Raw genomic sequence first — 20094 nt, forward strand, 5'->3', positions numbered from 1 at the left:
TTGATCTCAGAGTTGACTTCCTAAAAAGAAAGAGCTGTGAATAACAGAGCTATTTCATGAGACTGAAGCCATGAGTTGGGCTTCATAGGTCCTTGTGAAAGCTGAAATTCATGGTGGATATACATTTATAGTTAATTAAGGAGTATTTATTTTAATACTGCCCTCCCCCACCCCACCAAGGTGTTTAAGTTTTTCATTATAGTAAAAATTATTACTTTTCACTCAACTTCTACGATGAACCAGTCCTTTCTCCATATCATCTGGGAGCAAAGAATTGTCCTTGGTATTCCTACCCCAACAGAACAGAGGGATTTCAAAACAGGAGTCATGTTCTGAAAACACATAATGAAAATAGCTCACAGTACCTTGCAGGCCTGAGGAAGCATGTAGGATCCTTGTTGAGCGGTCTGAGAATTACAGTTAGGTCATTAGCAAGGACTTCAAACTGCAGGGAGGGATCAGCTGTCATCATGGCTCCCCCTGTAGGGCAATGGCATTCATTAGAACAAGTGATTGTGTTTCCACTCAGCCTTGACAGGCTGTCCTCAGATACCAACTCAAGACTCGCTTCCTTGTTCATCATTATCAGCAAAAGTATCTGATAGTTTTCTCTCCTTGAGCAGATGTGTAAACTAACAGGAGAGTATGGCCTGTCAAAATGACAATGTACATTGATTCCTCCTATCTTGATGTCTTTGGGAGGACAGCTTATCTCGAATTTACAAAAGAAGGAACTCAGTATCAGTGTTTCTTCATCAATAAGTGACAATGGCAGGCCCGTTTATAACTAATTGCCTGTTTTCTGAGCAACATTTAAAATGTAATGCAAAGCATCTACCCACTATAAACTGATGGGAAACTACTTCTGCTTTTGAATAAATAAAGGCACATTACTTAGAAGGGATAAAAGATAAAATCATTGCTATTACAACAGTATAAAAATATACATAATTTTAAGTAATGATCATAAAAGTGACCATAAAACTAAGTACTAAAGTATAAGTTTGTAATGTGTGTATTTATACAAGTAAATGTATAATATGTGAGTTACAAATACTATAAAGATGTACGTTACACATAAAGGAAAATTTCAATAAGATGTATAGTGGAATTTATCATTAACCATCACACAAATGCAAATCAAAACCACAAAGAGATAACACCTTACACTTGTTAGGATGGCTACTATCCAAAAGACAAGATATAAATGTTGGTGAACACGTGGAGAAAACAGAATTCTGGTACACTGTTGGTGATCATTTAAATTGGTACAGCCATTATGGAAAACAGTATGAAGATTCCATTAAAAAATTAAATCTTATGATCCAGAAGTCCTACTTCTGGAGGATTTATCCAAACAGTTAAAGTCAGAATGTTAAAGAGAGATCCGCATTCCCATGTTCCTTTTAGCATTATTCACAATAGCCGAGATATGGAAAACAACCTAAGGGTCCATTGATGGATAACTGAAAAGAAAATATATGCATACAATGGAACATTATTCAGTATTGAAAAAGGAGAAAATCCTGCATTTAAGCAATGTGGATGGATCTAAAGAATGTTATGCTAAGTGAAATAAGCTAAGACAGAAAGACAAATACTGTATGATTTCATTTATATGTGAATCCAAAATAGACCAACTCATAGAAAGAGAGAGCAGAATGGTGGTTGCTTTGGGGAGGAGGAAATGGGGAGGTGATGGCCACAAGTATATAAAATTTCAATTATGTAAGATAAATGATTTCTAAAGATCTACATATAGCATAGTGCCTAGAGTTAATAATTATGTACTGTGCAGTAAAAAGTTGCTAAGGTGGTAAATCTTAAGTGTCCATATCACAAAAATAATAACAATAATAACAGTGTTTGGAGGAAACTGTGGGAGGTGGTGGGTATGTTATGGTCTTGATGGTGGAGATAATTCCATGGTGTGATAATTCCAAACTCACTGAGATGTACACATTAAATAATGTACGGCTTTGTGCATGTCAATCATTTTAATAATGTGGTTTAAATAATTATAATGAAAGTAATCAATATCCATTCCCTCCCATACTCTTTTTTTTTTAATGTATAAAGGTTAGGATAGCATCCTATTTCCTACCAAATATCAAAAACTTCCTACATCATATAGGCTTTTATTAATAAGTGTCATTGACTAATGAATGATAGAGAAGACAAAACTCATCAACTCAATGCAACCACCACCTTCCTACCACTCCATCATATCCCCCTTCTAGGTTGTTCCTCAAACTGTAGTGTGAACATGGGAATGGATATAGTAGTATGCCTAAAAGAAAAAAAAAAATATATATATATATATATAACACATATCATTTATAATTAGTTCCATATCCCAAAAATGAACAGCTATGGAGAATGGCCTGGTTGCAATCTTTTAGCACTTCTGGATTTTTGGATCCAGTCCTTCAGCTTAGGACCTAGATATAAATAGCTAGTGAGGAACCATCTACAATTACTGAACTATTGTATCTCGGGTTTTATATCCATTCTGATCTTCAAGTTTGGTTCCAGGTTGAAATCAATCTGGACTGTTTGACATCAATTACCAATTATGTAACCATGGGCAAACTATTTAATTTCTCTGTACCTGTTTTTTTTATCTGTAAAGTGGGGATGATAGTATTTATCCCTCAGGCATTTTTGGGAGGATAAAAGGAGATATTCAACAGAAAGTTCTTGGAACAATGCCCAGCATATAGTAAGTTTTCAATAAATTTACAGTAAATACAATTATAATGGTTAATAACTATGGTTCAGGCCAGTTCTCAAAAAAAGACACTACATGTCAGCTAAACATAATTAATATTCTCTAGGATTCAAAAAGATAACCTACAACTTTAAGTTTGTACAAGTGTTCAAAAATGATCACCTTGACTTTGTGAAGTCACTTAAAGTCAAAGAAACTGAGATTCTGTCTATACTTTATGTATACAAATCAACACCTCTGCTTAGATAACTTGTCCTTGAAATGTGTGGTCACAAAAAAATATTTAGAAAACATGGGGCTTTGTTATGATAATTCTCTTTTACAGAGCAAGGGTTAGGATAGAAGGAATACATAGCTTATTTTGATAGAGTGATGCATGCTTTGAATTTTGAATGCTTTGTCTCTATTCTTAACATAGACAATTGATAGGTGTTTCTAAGTTTATTTGCCAGCTAGCCATGCAAATAGAAATAGCATATAACTCTGAGAATACTGAATATATAAACTGGATGGATCTTATCCCAAATAGCCAAAGCAATCCCAAGAAAGAAGAACAAAGCTGGAGGCATCACATTCCCTGATTTCCAAGTATATTACATTGCTATAGTAATCAAAATCATATGGCACTGGTATAAAATCAGACATAGAATAGAATACAGAGTCCAGAAATAAATTCATGTGTGGCAGTTAATTTATGACAAATGAGCCAAGAATGTACAACGGGCAAAGTAAATGGTACTGGGAAAATTAGCCAAATGCAAAAGAATAAAAATAGACCACTGTCTTATACCATACACAAAAAGTAACTCAAGTGGATTAAAGACATGAATGTAAGGCTTGAAACCATAAAACTCCTAGAAAAGAACATAGGTGATAATCTCCCTGACATTTGTCATAGCACTTATTTCTTGGAAGCAAAGGTAACAAAAGAAAAAAAAAATAATCATGAACTTTCTGCACAGCAAAGGAACCCATCCACAAATTAAAAAGGCACCTTAGTGAATGTGAGAACAGATTTGCAAATAGTGTATCCAATAAGGAGTTAATATGTAAAATATATTTAAAACTCATACAACTTGGGGCACCTGGGTGGCTCAGTCAGTTAAGTGTCTGCCTTCAGCTTAGGGTCCTGGAATCGAACCCTGCATTGGGCTCCCTGCTCAGTGGGAAGTCTGGTTCTCCCTCTGCCTCCCCCCCTACTTCTGCATGCTCTCTCTCTCTCATTATCAAATAAATAAAATAAAATCCAAAAAAATAAAAAAAAATAAAAACCTCATACAACTCAACTGCAAAGAGAAAAAAAAAGAAAAAAAAAAAAGAAAAAGGAAAAAAATCTTATTTAAACAATGAGCAGAGGATCTGAATAGACACATTTTTCCAAAGAAGACACACAGATGGCTGACAGGTACATGAAAATGTCTGACATCACTAATCATCAGGAAAAAAAAAAAAAAAAAAAAAAAAAAAACCCTATCAAAACCACAATGAGCTATTACCTCACAACTGTTAGAATGGCCATTCTCAAAAAAAAAAAAAAAAAAAAAAAAAAATCTAAGAAGTGTTGATGAGGATGTGGATCAAAGGGAAACCTTGTGCACTACTGGTGGGAATGTAAATTGGTACAGCCACTATGGAAAATATGGAGGTTTCTAAAAACATTTAAAAATGTAACTACCATATGATCCAGCAATTCCACTTCTGGGTATTTATCTGAAGAAAATGAAAATCCTAACAAAGGTATATGCAACACCATGTTCACTGCAGAATTATTTGTAATAGCCGAGATAAGGAAACAACCTAAGTGTCCATGGAGGGATGAATGAAGAAATTGTGATATAGGTGGAATTCCTATTCAAGATAGTGACATAAGATGACTCTGCACTCATCTCCTCCACAGAAAACACCAAATTATACTTATTAATAGAGTAATTCCTCCTGAAGAAGAACTGAGGGCTGATTGAACAGTTATACAACAACCAAAGATAGAATGTCAAAAGAACAGCAAGAGAGATGGAGACACAGCACTGTTTAAAAGAGTAATTACCATACAGAGCCATAGCTCCAGCCAGCCAGCATACTTTCTACAGAGAAGACACCATACACAAAACCACTACCTCAAGTTTAGTAGAAGTAGCCATTTTGCATAATCCATAGAAACACAGAAAGTCAAGCAAAATGGGGAGACAGGAATATGCTCCAAAAAAGAGAACAAGAACAAAAACTCGGAAAAAGAAATAAAACCATCGAAATGAAACAAAGATAAGCAATATGCCTGATAAAGAATTTAAAGTAATAATCGTAAAGATGCTCGTGGGGCTGGAGAAAAGAGTGGAAGAACTCAATGAGACCTTCAATGAAGGGATAGAAAATATTAAAAAGAACAAATCAGAATTGAAGAATAACTGAAATAAAAAACACACTAGAGGAAATCAAGAGTAGATTAATGGATGCAGAAAAATGGATCAGCAATCTGGAAAACACGGTAATGGAAAGCACACAGCTGAAGAGCAAAAATAGAAAATACATATATTTTTTAAATGAGGATCGATTAAGAGATCTCATGGACAACATCAAGCAAGCAAACATTTACATTATAAGGGTCCCAGAAGAAGAAAGAGAGTAAGGTAGAGAGAACTTATTTGAAAATATAACTGAAACTTCCCAAACCTAGGGAAGGAAACAAGATGAACCAAAGAGGTTTATTCCATGGCACAAAATAACTAAAATGTCAAAGATTAAAGATAAACAATCTTAAAAGCAGCAGGGGAGAAACAAAAGGTTACCTATAAGGGATAACCTATAAGGCAATCAGCTGATTTTTCAGCAGAAACTTTGCAGGCCAGAAGAGAGTAGCATGATATAGTCACCCAAGTTCTGTAAGGAAAAAAACCACAACTAAGAATACTCTATCCAGCAAAATTATCATTCCTACTTGAAGGAGAGAGAAAGTCTCCCAGAAAAATGAAAGATAAAGGAGTTTATTGCTGCTAAACCAGCTCTACAAGAAATGTTAAAGGGACTTTTTCAAGTAGAAAAGAAATGGTCATAATTAGACATAAGAAAAATATGAATAAAAATGTATAATTTGACAACATATATATAAAATGGGAAGAAGGGAGCAAAAGGGAAGAAAAGGGGAAAAAGGAAAAGAAAGCTTTCTTCTTTTTTCAAGAATGTGTTTGAATTTAAATGACCATCAAATTAACATGAACTACTATTTACTTAGGATGTTATATATGAACCTCATGGAAACCATAAACCCAAAACCTAGATACTCAAAAAACAGAAAGAAAGCCAACAAAACACTATACATACTCAGCTATCGCAAAGAAAGAGAGTAAGAGAAGGAAAAAAGACAAACAAAACAAAACAAAACAAAAACTAGAAAACAAATTTTTAAAATGGAAATAAGTACATACCTATCAATAATGCTTTAAATGTAAAGGCCCTAAAAGCTCCAATCAAGACACAGAGTTGCAGAATGGATTAAAAACAAACACAAAAAACAAAAAACAAAAACAAGTTCCGCCTATATACAGCCTATACGAGACTCATCTTGGACCTAAAGACATATACAAACTGCAAGTGAAGGAACAGAAAAACATTCACCATACAAAAGGAAGTGGAAAAACAAACAAACAAACGAACAAACAAACAAAAAAGCCCGAAAGCCAGGGTAGCAATACTTTATTCAGAAATATAGATGTTAAAATAAAGACTGTAAAAAAGAGACAAAAGACATTGACAAAGCAGTTAATCCTACAGGAGGATATAAAAATTGTAAATATCTACATATCCAACACTGGAACACCTAAATACATAAAGCAAAGATTAACAGATATAAAAAGAGAAACTGATAGTAATACGATAAGAGCAGGGGACTTTAACATTTCACCTACATCAATGGATAGATCCTCCAGACAGAATATCAATAAGGAAACAATGACTTTGAATGACACATTGGTCCAGATAGACATAACAGATGTATACAGAATATTTCATCCAAAAACTTATTATTCATTATTTAAAAATGCACATGGAACATTCTCCAAAATGGATCATGTAGTAGGCCATTAAAACAAGCCTCAATAAATTTGAGAAGACTGAAATCATACCATGCATCTTTTCCAACCACAATAGAATGGAATTAGAAATAAATCACAAGAAAAAACTGCAAAAAAAACCCAGTAACATGAAGAGACTAAATGACATGATACTAAACAATTAGAGCACAAATAAATGATGTAAAGACTAAAATAATAATAATAATAATAATAATAATAATAATAATAATGAAACCAAGAGCTGGTTCTTTAAAAAGCTAAACAAAATTGACAAACCCTTAGCCAGACTCATTAAGAAATAAAGAGAAAGCACACAAATAAATAAAGTCAGATATGAGAAAGAGAAGTAACAACTGACACCACAGAAATACAAGAGGTTAATAGAGAATACTATGAAAAATTATATGTGGACAAACCAGACAACCTAGAAGAAATGGATAAGTTCCTAGAAATAACAAGTCTTCCAAACTGAACCAGGAAGAAACAGAAATTCTGAACAAGTTATAGAGTAACAAAATTGAATTGGTAATCAAAAAACTACCAAAAAATAAAAATCCAGGACCAAATGGATTCACAGGTGAATTCTACCAAACGTTTAAATAACAGTATCTATTCTTCTGAAACTATTCAAAAAAAATGGAAGAGGAAGGAAAGTTTCCAAATACATTCTATGAGGCCAATCTTGCCCTGATATCAAAATCAGATAAATACACCACAAAAGAAAGAAAACTACAGGCAAATATTCCTGATGATCACAGATTAAGAATCCTCCACAAAATATTATCAAACTACATACAAAAATACATTAAGAAGATCACTCACCACAGTCAGGTGGGATTTATTCCCAGGATGGAAGAATGGTTCAATATTGGCAAATGAATCAATGTCATACACCACATAAAAAAATGAAGGATAAAAATCATATGACCATCTTAACAGATGCAGAAAAAGCTTTTGACAAGTTTCAATATCCATTCATGATAAGAACTCTCAACAAAATGGAGTCAGAGGGAACAAAGCTCAATATAATAAAGGCAATATATGAAAAACCTACAGCTAACATCATCCTCAATAATGAAAAACTGAGAGCTTTTCCTCTGAGGTAAGGAACAAGACAAGGATATCCACAAAGCCACAACTATTCAACATAGTACTGGAAGTCCTAGCCACAACAATCAGACAATAGAAAGAAATAAGAGGTATTTATACTGGTAAAGAAGTTTCATTGTCACTATTTGTGGACAACATGATCATATACATAGAAAATCCTAAAAGAACCTACTAGCATAAACAAATTCAGTAATGTGGCAGGGTACAAAATTAATACGCAGAAATCAGTAATGTTTCTATACACTAACAATGAAATCACAGAAAGAGAAATTAAAGAAACAATACCATTTACAAATGCAACAAAAATAATACCTAGACATAAACTTAACCAAAGGGGTGAATAATCTGTACTCTGTAAACTATAAAACACTGATGAAAATGACACAAATGGAAAGATATTCCATGTTCATGGGTTAGAAGAATATCGTCAAAATGTCCATATTACCCACAACAATCTACAGATTCATTTCAATTCCTATTAAAATACCAACAGCGTTTTTCATAAACTAGAACAAATAATACCAAAATTTGAGTGGAACCACAGGAGGCCCCAAATAGCCATAGCAATTGGGAGAAAGAACAAAGCAGGAAGTATCACAATTCCAGACTTCCAGATCCATTACAAAGCTATAGTAATCAAAACAGTATGGTACTGGCACAAAAACAGACATATCGATAAATGGAAGAGAATAGAGACTCCAGAAATAAACCCACATTTATAAGGTTAATTAGTCTATGACAAAAAAGGCAAGAATATACAATGGGGAAACTGAACAGCGCTGGGAAAACTGAACAGCTACATGTAAAAGCATGAAACTGGACTAACGCCATACACAAAAATAAAATGGATTAAAGACCTAAAAGTGAGACCTGAAACCAAAAAAATCCTAGAAGAGAGTATGGGCAGTAATTTCTCTGACATCAGCCATAGCAACATTTTTCTAGATATGTCCCCTAGGGCAAGGGAAAACAAAGCAAAAATAAACTATTGGGACTCCAACAAAATGAGCTTCTGCACATAAAAGGGAGTAATAAACCAAAGACAATCTGCTGAATGGGAGAAGATATTTGAAAATGACATATCTGATATGGGGTTAATATCCCAAATATACGAAGAGCTGATAAAACTGAACACACACACACACACACACACACACACACACACACACACACACACACACAACTCAATTAAAAGATGAGCAGAAGACATGAATAGACATTTCTCCAAAGAAGAAATACAGCTAGCTGGCCTACGGACACGTGAAAAGATGCTCAACATCACTCATCATTAAGGAAATGCAAATCAAAACCACAATGAGATATCAACTCACACCTGTCAGGACAGCTAAAATAAAAAACATAAGATACAATAAGTGTTGGTAAGAACGCAGACAAAAAGGAAACCTCATGTACTTTTGGTGAGAATGCAAACTGGTGCAGCCACCATGGAAAATAGTATGAAGGTTCCTCAAAAACTTAAAAATAGAATTACCACATGATCCAGTAATTCCACTATTGCGTATTTACCCAAAGGATGTGAAAACACTAATTAAAAAGATATATGCACCCCTATGTTTATTGCAACATTTATAACAGTCCAATTATTAAATCAACTGCCCATCAATACATGAAGATATATATATATATATATGGACTATAATGGAATGTTACTAATATATATGTGTATATGTATATATACATATACACACACACCACAGAACATTACTCAGCCATAAAAGGAATAAAATCTTGCCATTTCCAACTACATGGGTGGGGCTAGAAAGTATAAAGGTAAGTGAAATAAGTCTGAAAAAGACAACACGATTTCCCTCTTATGTAGAATTTAATAAATAAAACAAATGAACAAACTAAAAGAGAAACAAACTAAATAAACAGACCCTTAACCAAAGAGTACAAACTGACGGAAACCAGAGGGGAGGTGGGTGGGAGATAGGTGAAATAGGTGAAGGGGATTTATAGTATACTTGCCATGTTATGTAAGCACTGAGTAATATATAGAATTGCTGAATCACTATATTGTACACCTGAAACTAACATAACACTCTGTGTTAACTATATCAGAATTAAAATTTTTAAAAATGCCAATAACCTAGATGGAGGACACAGTTGAACATGTACCAGCCAAAAGACTAATTTTTAGTAAGTATTCAAGCAAAGCTCGATTGACAACTAAAAACACAATAATGAAACATTGGTCAAGTATCGTTGGTTTGAACAATGTTCTAGTACATAGTACCCCCCCCCAAAAAAAAAAGTTTTGATGTGTAGGATTTGCTGATTCCTGTGTAAAATATCCCTTTCATAGCCATTTTTAAGCCACCAACAGTAGCTTTCAACCAGCTTGTAAAATTCCTGAATTTTTAACTATCAGCTGAACAGCAGGTACAAGTTGGCTCCAGCATACCACTTGGCTGGGGAGAGTGGGCAGGGGATCAAAGGCAAGAAGAATGAAAGCAGAACTCACAGTAAGGCAGAGGCAACGTCAAGGAAAGTTAGCCCTACATACACACAGAGTAAGTTCTCGTCTTTCCCATAGCCTTGCACTCCACGCACCAATCGGTTTCATATTAACTAATAACAGCACTGGGAATAGTAACTAAAGGTATCAGCTGACTTTAGCCTTAACAAGAACAATGATTAACCAGCTACTAAAACAATTTGATGCTACCTTAAGGGAAGTAATATCCATTCAAATTCAAGAAGTTTTTAAAACTTAATAATTCAACATTATCAGAGTATGTCTGAAATATTTTGACTACTTTGGACATCACTTTCCTACACAGATACACACAAATAAATCACACATAACTTATAGAATTTATCACTTCTATACCATACACATATACCATATTTCATATAACATCAACACTTATAACTAATATCTACTATGTGTCAAGAAACATCATAAAAATTAATATAATTTCCATGAGGCCAAGGAACTTTGTATTTCGCACTACTGTTTCTCAACCACCTACGAGATTGTATGCTACATGGTAGGTGCTCAATAAATCTTTGTGAAATAATCAATGTTTTACAGGTAATAACTGAACTGAGGCAAAGAGAGATATAACTGTCCAAAGTCATAGAGCTAGTAAAAAGTGGAGCTGGAATTCAAACTTAAGTTTTTTAAGGAGATCTCTGCAAAACTAAAGACTAGCAAGAGAATGAAAAATAAGTGTGAATTTCTAGGAAATTCAGTGGTATAGAAAATGCTTGGAAACCTTGGAACTATTCAGTCTGGAAAATACAAAACTCAAGTTAGAACTATTTTCATCTAACAAAATATTAGTCATGAAAATATTTTGTCCAATTCTTCAGGGTAGCAGAAGGGAGGTGAGAAGGGATTTAAAATGATAGCTCAGTAAGTCAAAATCCAACTCAAGACCCATATTGTTTTAAAACAAATGAAAATTAGAAAAAGGTTTCTGTCAGACAGATCAACTAAAAAGCATAGTTCTTCCTATGTCTACCTTCCACCCCTCCTCTTCCCAATGTCATGACTTGGCAATCAGAGCTCCATATGGTTTCTTATGCCTCAGCCAGGCACCCTTATGAAGACATGATCTGAACAAGTATTGGTGGAAGCCTAGGTAGATTTTTTTTTTAAAGATTTTATTTATTCATTCAACAGAGAGAGAGAGAGACAGCCAGCAAGAGAGGGAACACAAGCAGGGGGAGTGGGAGAAGAAGCAGGCTCCCAGCGGAGGAGCCTGACATGGGGCTCGATCCCAGAACGCCGGGATCACGCCCTGAGCCGAAGGCAGACGCTTAACGACTGAGCCACCCAGGTGCCCTGCCTAGGTAGATTTTTAACCACAGAATGGTTCTGTATCTGAAGAATATTTTTGAAATGAAAGTGTAAAGAACAACAGTATGCTACACTACCACCATCACCAACCCCACTACCAAACAAATGGTAACAACCCAGAAGTGGCAAGTCTCCAACTAATTATTTCTTACATTATATTCTCAAACCTAGCACTTCCCACAGTTGGTCAAAATAGACCAGATGCAAATCACTCTTGCTCAGGATTAAGCCCACGTATTTGCAGATTTGCTCTACCGGAGTTGAGGTATTCCAAACTTACCCCTGGATTTATGATTGTTCTTTCAAGTCTCAGTTTTTGGTCTTCTCTTCTTCTTGGGTACTAAAGATCCTCAAGATACTGTTTTGACCCCACCTCCCAAATCCTAATCTTCTTTACACTCTTAGTAATTATTTAAACTTTCAACTATTATCCATTAAGCCTCTACCATACGCTTGATAGTAGACCAATTGTTGGGAATACAAAATGATTAGAATATGTTGCTTATTCTACCCAGTAGGGCATTTCAGAAAATAAATACATTAAACTATAGTCTTCTAAGTGCAAAAATAGAAGTAATCAATCATTCACATAATGTAACTGAAGCTGGAAGAGAATTAAGTCACCTGCTGCAGTGACTGTAAAACAGAGTCCAGGACCCAGTCTCCTGACCCTAATCTAATGCTGTTATCAGTACTTTGTAATGATGTAGTACTTCCCGTTTGATTAATTAAATGATTCCTTTATTTGTTCAGAAAGTGTACCTAAGAACAGAACTATGTGAGTTATTGTGGAAAGAAAACTATGACAAGGGTATAAATAGTGAACCCAGAATTTACAAATTAATAAGAGAGGAAGAGAAGAAAAAAAAAAGGAAATTGATATAATATGCTTGACTTATATAAACTGAACAGCTCAGATTTAATTCTCTAAGTTTCTTGCACCTTGCCTACATTTTCTGACATTCACAGCATACTATTTACAAGGGTTTATAATTGATAGATATGAAAGGTCATGTTGAGTAGCTAAATTTGCACATACACTACATTTCTTATTTGGATGTTATTAAAGTATATTCTCTTTATGTACCATAGAACACAGGAACATTTTGTCCATTTTATAATATTAAAAATAGTTTCATTTCAAAGTAGTAAAATGGAACAAGATATTTCTCCATAGTTTAGTTCTTTAAAAGAACACATTAGTTTGAGCTCCTATTTTAGCTAATGGCTTTTACCTATTTATTTGGTCAACCAAGCCAGAACTAGAAAAGTTATGCCAGATCATCTCTGCCTGCACATCTCCATATCCCACCAAACAATCACTAAATTAAGTAGAAATTCCCTTTGAAACCATCCCTCTTCTACAACCACCATAGTATTTATTTAATTTTCACCTAGACAACGGCAATTGCTTCCTAACATACCTTTCTACCTCTATCCTTAACCCATTCCAATCCCTCCACTATATTGCTATAAAAGTGATTTTTATACAAAACATGACTCCAGGGCCTAAATCTCTATCTGGTTTCAATTTCTTACAAAAAACAGTTAAACCTCTTATATATATTCCTCCTGACTTTACCCCTGCCTGCTTTTCCAACTTAAGCTCCCTTGTTGTGTTTCTGAACTCTTGATTTCCAGCCATACAAATCTATTTGCATTTCTTCTAAATATTTCATCTTTTGGAATATATGCTTTCCACATCCTGTTCTTTTTTCCTTAGAATGACCTTCACTTTTCCACCTGACAAAAATCCATTTTATTTCACTGTACCTTGAATTATACCATTGCTGTAGTATTCATCAAATAAACATCACTTTTTTGTTGCTATATTTTCTTTCCTGCTAGCCTATGAGATCTCGAAGAAATGTGATTTTCTCATCTTTGTATTCCATATTTTAGTCTAATATCTAACACAGAGCACTCAGTAAATGGTAGTTGAACTCAACACCCTAATACAGAATGTTTTTAAAGACGCCTACCTACACTTTTTAAAGTTTGGGCATTTAGAAAACCACAGTGGAGATAGGAAAGAACTAGATTGTTCTAGATTATCTGTTCACAACCTGAAATACTATTATTACTTCCATTCAAGTCTAGGAAATTTGTTTCACAGAGTTCCCCTCCCTGTATTATTTCAAGTTGGAACTTGTCAATGAGGGGCCCTCACAAATTATTTGGAAGGCAGAATGAAGCAGAAGCTGTTGTTTTTGGGAGGCCATGATGACTTCTTTCATTGTGGTGCTTCCTCAGACCTCTCCATGAGTTCCTATTTTGAGGTTTCACTTGATTAACTTCATAAATATTCTGCAAGATTTTTCACTCAGTACTAGTACTTCAGAATGAAATGATTAATGAGTTTCTCTGACACACTAACTACAGCCTTCCAGACAGATCACTACCAGCTATATACGTGCATAAACTTTAATTCCCATATTAAACTGTTCATTCCTGTAATACTTGTCTCAGTTTTCCTGAACAAACTAAGACTGATACAGTTTCTGGTACCAAAATTGAATCCAGGGGAACAGAATCTTAAAGATGGGAACATGGAATTGGTTCTATAATGTAACTAGATTTAAAAGCATTAATAACCTGTCAGTGGCAAATTAGATACAGACCATGATATAGAATTGTAAAATAGTTTCTTAAATTATCATGTGGTGTCACCTATAGTTTTGGGTGACTAAGTACCAATCTAAAAACAAAAACATTACCATCATAATATGGAATATAGGAATGTGGTGTATTGAGTGGAGGGGATGTTTGACTATTTTAACTGCACTGGAAAAATGGGAAAAAGATAAATGGTGAGGTCAAGGCTTTAAAATTCTCATCTTAAGTCCTGGGTAAGAAACCAAAAACATCTGTGACTATCTTGAAAGATTACCTATTGTTTTTTAGTTGCAGGTTTGAAATTTCTGAAAACCAAATGAAAAATCTGATACTGCAAGTGACTAAATTAAAATGTTAATCAAATCCATAAATTCTCAGGGCTTGTGTGTGTGTGTGTGTGTGTATGTGATAGAGAGAGAGAGAGAGAGAGAGAGAGAGAGAGAGAGAGATACATAGATAGATAGATAGATAGAGATATCAAATGGGAAGGAATGGAACCCTAATGATTGAGATATCTGGATACTGAAGACATTGAATCCCCAAGTTCCACTTAGTAGAAACAGCCTCTTACTCCCTTAAAAATCTGTAGCTTTGTAGGAGAATGCTCATTTTCACAAAGACCCACTCCATTAGCACTCATTGATTATTAACTTTTAACTGGACTCAAATCCTGGGGGAAAAAAAAGTCTGAATTTGGAGGAGACACCATACACATCAAAAGAAATACAATCTTTTGACAATTTGCATCTGTGAAAACTGGGGGAATGCTTTTGAGAATGAATTCTAAGGATGTTAGAACAAGGAGGAAGGAATGCATTTGGATTTAGCCGGGTTTATAGGAATCACTGAGTGATTTTGGATTCAGTGTGATACCCTAAGCAATTGGGAATAATTGTGACAGCTTGGTTGGTTGGTTGACTGTAACTGGGTTTCTGTGGTGGCCAAAATTTACTGAAGAAGGCAGTGCCCAAAGGCTCATAGAGATAGGAATGGTTTTATTGTGTTCCACTGCTCACACCCATCCCCTATTTCAAGTTTTTCAGAAACACATTGGTGAGGGAGAAACATTCAACCTTGAAAGACTTTTTAATGACTATTCTTTCCATATTAGAAATGACAGTGGGGGAGGCTATCAGTGGAATGGACTCCCAAAACACAATGGGGATGGTGGAATTCTGAAGTGACGGGAGCTATGTGATACATTTAATTGCTACTGGCACTTAATCACAACAGCTAAGATGGGCATAGTTACCATAATGGGTAGCAGGGATAAAGCAGTAGTCACATAGTTTGACATGTAGAGATCTTTATCTGTGGCTAAATAATTATATGCCGAGGACTAGTACAGATGAACAGCCTCCTAAATCAAGTCTATTTGATTTGTATAAGCAAAACCTTTAGGACTGGTAAGAGGCCTGACTTGCTTTGCTACAGGAGTTGTGGTCCTTTTCCACTTCTCAGAGTTGAGTGGTTTGCAGACTCAGAGCACCTTAAATGAAGAGGAGGGGTGCTTTATCTCCTTGAGGAAGGCTATTGCTACACTGTCAAAAGTGTATTTTGTAAATTATTCATTTAGTTCTTTCCAAAAGAACCTTCACCTGTGGCCATTTACCAGAGAATTTCTGCTTTAGGGAAAGAAATAACCAAACATTTTAGGAATTACTGGACACTAGTTCTGAGCTAACACAAATTCTTAGGGACACAAAGCAGCACAGTGATCCACTTTACAAAAGGGGGCTTGTGAAAGCCAAGTGATTAATGTTATTTAAAAATCTATAGTAGTTATCTCAAATGACACTGCTGCCATGTTCCTAGTTCTAAAATGAGGAGTGGGAACAGATACTATCATCAACGTGGGCATCCGCTTAACAAGGCTAATCTGGTTCTATCGATGCTGAGTGCCGAATTTGCCAGTGGTAAAGACAAACCATGAGTCCCTGGTATAACAGTACTCCAGAGTGACCAGAGAGCTGTAGAATGGCAATTAATTTCATTTTCATGGAAGAGGTAGTGATTTGTTCTTACTGGAATAAACACTTGAGCTGGATTTGAATTTGCCTTTCCTGCTCGAAAGGTTTCTGCTGGGTTGGAGATCTTAGTTCCCAATGGAGTGAATCCACAAAAAAATACAGCAATGGTTCCATTGAACTAAGAGCAGAGAATGCCACCTGGTCACATTGAGCTCCTTATGCCATGGAATTAGACAAAATAAGTGGTGACTGGTACAACTGGTCTGCTAATACACAATGGTGGCAGGCAGAACTATGCCCACTGTGGCAGACAGACTTTTAAGATGACCCCCAGTGATCCTTACCCTTTGGTATTTATGTTCTTGCGCAATCCACTTCTTTTGAATATGGGCTGAAGTTAGTGATGTGCTTATAACCAACATGATACAACAATGAATTTAGTTGCTCACAAAATGTGATGCCACTTCATGATTAAGTGTATTTACATTATGTTAGCCAGAAGCATAATGTGCTTATTAGCATTATTTGAAAGTTTAAAAGAACTGTATGAATGCCAAGTTGACAAAAAAGTAGGCTGTACTAGACTGTGTTGCATCAACTTGGTTAAGGTTGGAACTATGACTAACCAAGCTTCTGACTGAGAGGACTTGGTGTTAAGACAGTCTTCTGTTAAGGCTGTCCAGTCTGTTAAGGAGGACATGAAAAACATTTTTTTCTCGAGAGACCTGGGTGATCTGAATCAGTGGCTTTGCTAAAGTGGCTAAAAACCTTCTCTGATCATCCAGATACAGCCTTACAGACTAGCATTCCTTCAGCTACTCTTAAAGTTATATAACACTTGATTCCTATACTAAGTCCTTTATATTCCTGTAATACTTGTAACTGTTATCCTCACCAAATCCAGGCTGATATAGTCAGTAAAATCTCTATGGAAGTATATTAGTGTTTTTTTAAATTCTTCATAGCTTGTATATTTGACTTTTGTCAAATTTATACTTTAAGGTTTAAAAGAGTGATTACAAAAATGTATGAAGAAAAAGTTCATTATTTACTCCACATCTCCTCCACTATCCCATCTTCTGAGCCAACCCATGTCAATTGTTTTATGTTTTTCCAAATGTCTCAACTTGCTTATTCAAACTTATACAAGCATTCCCATGAATATAGAGAAATTTTTAAAAATGTCCTATGCTCTATTATTTCGCCATATAAAATTCGTATCATCAAAGTAATCTACAACTCTGACAAAATCTTCATGTAGATATAAGTATACATGGCTTTTTTTTAGTATTTTTCAACATGAGAAGCATATTACACTTACTTCTTACATTCTGCTTTTCTCATTCATAAATACTTTATGGCAATTCCTCCAAGTGATATAGCTCTAATTCATATTGTTCATTTCAATGAGTTCAAAATATCCCACAGTTTGGCTATTTCACAACTTATTTAGGCATTTTCCTAGTACAGAGTATTGACTTTATTAACAGTTAATGCTATCAACTTCCATGTACATACCTTGATCTACTCTTATATCTATGGAATGGTTACAGAACATTGAGTAGTCCAGGGTTAAGGGTTTGTGGACCTTTTATTTTAATGATTGCTACCAGGGTTTTTTGTTTTGTTTTGTTTTGTTTTTCCAAAAGAGGTTGCAACAATTCATGTTTCTACCAGAATATGAGCGCCACAGTTTTTTAATATTATTTTTAAAGTTTTGTTACTTAACTATTAATTTAATTTTCATGTATTTATTGGCCATTTGGTTTGTTTTTTGTGAAGTGATCACATTCCTAATTCATCTTTATCTTGTGTGTCAGTAAGACTTCTTGTATTGCATAGCAATACATTCTATAGCTGTCATCTAGGTTGCAAATAGATTTTTCCAAAAACTAGGCCTTCCTAAAATTGATTTTTTCTATGCTATCTTTTTGTTATACTAAGTTTTATATTCTTATATACTCAGAAGTTTTCTTCAATCATACAGCTTGCAGTTTCAGCTCCTGCATGTAAAGAGATTAAAAATCATTCCAATCCTTACAACAACAACAAAAAGCTATGCAAATTGAAAATCAACAATTTTTCTTAACATGGGAGTTGTAGACAAACCATCACCCCAAAATCTGGAAAGGTGCCTCAGAAGAAATACCAAGTGATATCTCCTTACATGGGGCAATAAAGTAGGACTGCTTTAGTGTAATTTGATGAATTTCTGGAGACTGATTATGAACAAGTAGGGAATGAGAAGCTAGAGAGGCAACCATACTTTAAAGGGAGGTTTTCTTCTGGAATCTCACCAAGTTCTTATGCTCTTTTCTAGGAAGATCCCCTAGTGTCTCTGACAGGGGGAGCAAAAGAGGAACCACCGCAAAACAAGCCAAGAGCCTTCCCCATAACAAATGGCTATTTTCCAGAGTAAAGTCCCTTGCCAACACCCTGCTGGGGGAAGGAAATTCCTCCCAGCTAGCTTCCTCCAGCCTTCCTGTCTCACCTAACTGAGAGGGATATATAGTAATCAGGGGTCACAGATTCAAGAAATAGGGGGCAAGGAGGAACAAAAAGAACTATACCACCGGATAAACACATGGATATCAAGGTTTGAAACACAGGCCTACAAAGAACTGAGATTTAAGTGGAAGATTATAGACCACTCACCCTTCCATATACCTTAACACCACACCACAGGATTCCAGTATAAAAACAGTGGATGACAGCTAAAGAGCTAAAACACACAGACTCTCTGAGGAGGAGCACTTAGGGAAGCCTGAAGTCAAAAGGGAAGACAAAAAACAAGGATACTAGAGGAATCTAAAGCTTCTGGAAAGCTCTAACTTCTAGCTCTGTTAGCCCAACTCCTAGCTGCTAATACATGTTACTTAATAATTAATTTAATGTAATAGTTATATTGATAAAACAATATGTTAACACATAAATCCTTATACTAAAGGCCTATTTAGTTCATTTCCCATTACTGTATCCAACATGTTTGGCTTTCAACAAAAAAATTACAGAGCATAACAAAGCCAAAAAAACAAAACAAAAAAAAAAAACAAAAACAAAAACCATAGTCTGAAAAGACAATCATAACCAGACTTGGCTATAATACAGATGTGAGAATTATTAAAAAATTCAAAATTATTAGAAAATTAAAAATAATTATCAACATTTTAAGGACTAATGGAATAAAGAGGAACTATGCAAGAACAGATGAGTAATGTAAGCAGAGATAAAAACTAACAAAGAAGTAAATGGAAATGCTAGAAATCAAAACCACTGTAACAGAAACGAAGTGTGCCTTCAATGACCTCCTCAATAGACATCAATTCTGAAGAAAGATCAAAAGATATTTCCCAAACTGAAATTCAAAAAGGATAGGGAAGAAAGAAGAAAAAGAACAGAGCATCTACAAACTGTAGGACAATGTCAAAAGATGTAACACACATATATAATTGAATTAAGCAAACAGACAAGAAATATTTAAAGCAATAAGGGCTGAGAATTTTCTAAAAATTAATGACAAGCACCAAATAAAGCACCAAGCAAAATGAATACTAAATAAATACTAAACAAACACAAGCACAAATCTCTCTCACACACACACACACACACACACACACACACACACACACACACAAACACCAAAACCATTACCTCAAAAACAGGAGATATATCTGACTTTCCTAACACAGAGAAGCAAGCACAAAGACTTAAACAAAATAAGGAGACAGAGGAATTTGTCCAAAATGAAAAAACAGGACAAGGCCATGGCCAGAG

At 34.9% G+C, this 20094-nt stretch overlaps 1 long non-coding RNA gene across 1 annotated transcript in view; it reads right to left on the reverse strand.

The window, feature by feature from the left end:
- Positions 1-255: 255 nt before the first annotated feature.
- The window catches only part of LOC123789061 (uncharacterized), a 1398020-nt gene continuing 1378181 nt past the window's right edge, over positions 256-20094 (reverse strand). Inside the window, exon 15 of the long non-coding RNA XR_006778655.2 lies at positions 256-480. This is a non-coding gene — a long non-coding RNA (uncharacterized LOC123789061). The remainder of the gene's footprint in view (positions 481-20094) is intronic.

Source organism: Ursus americanus, chromosome 3, assembly GCF_024610735.1.
Source record: "Ursus americanus isolate L20-20 chromosome 3, mUrsAme1.1.p, whole genome shotgun sequence".
NCBI classification, from domain to species: Eukaryota; Metazoa; Chordata; class Mammalia; order Carnivora; family Ursidae; genus Ursus; species Ursus americanus.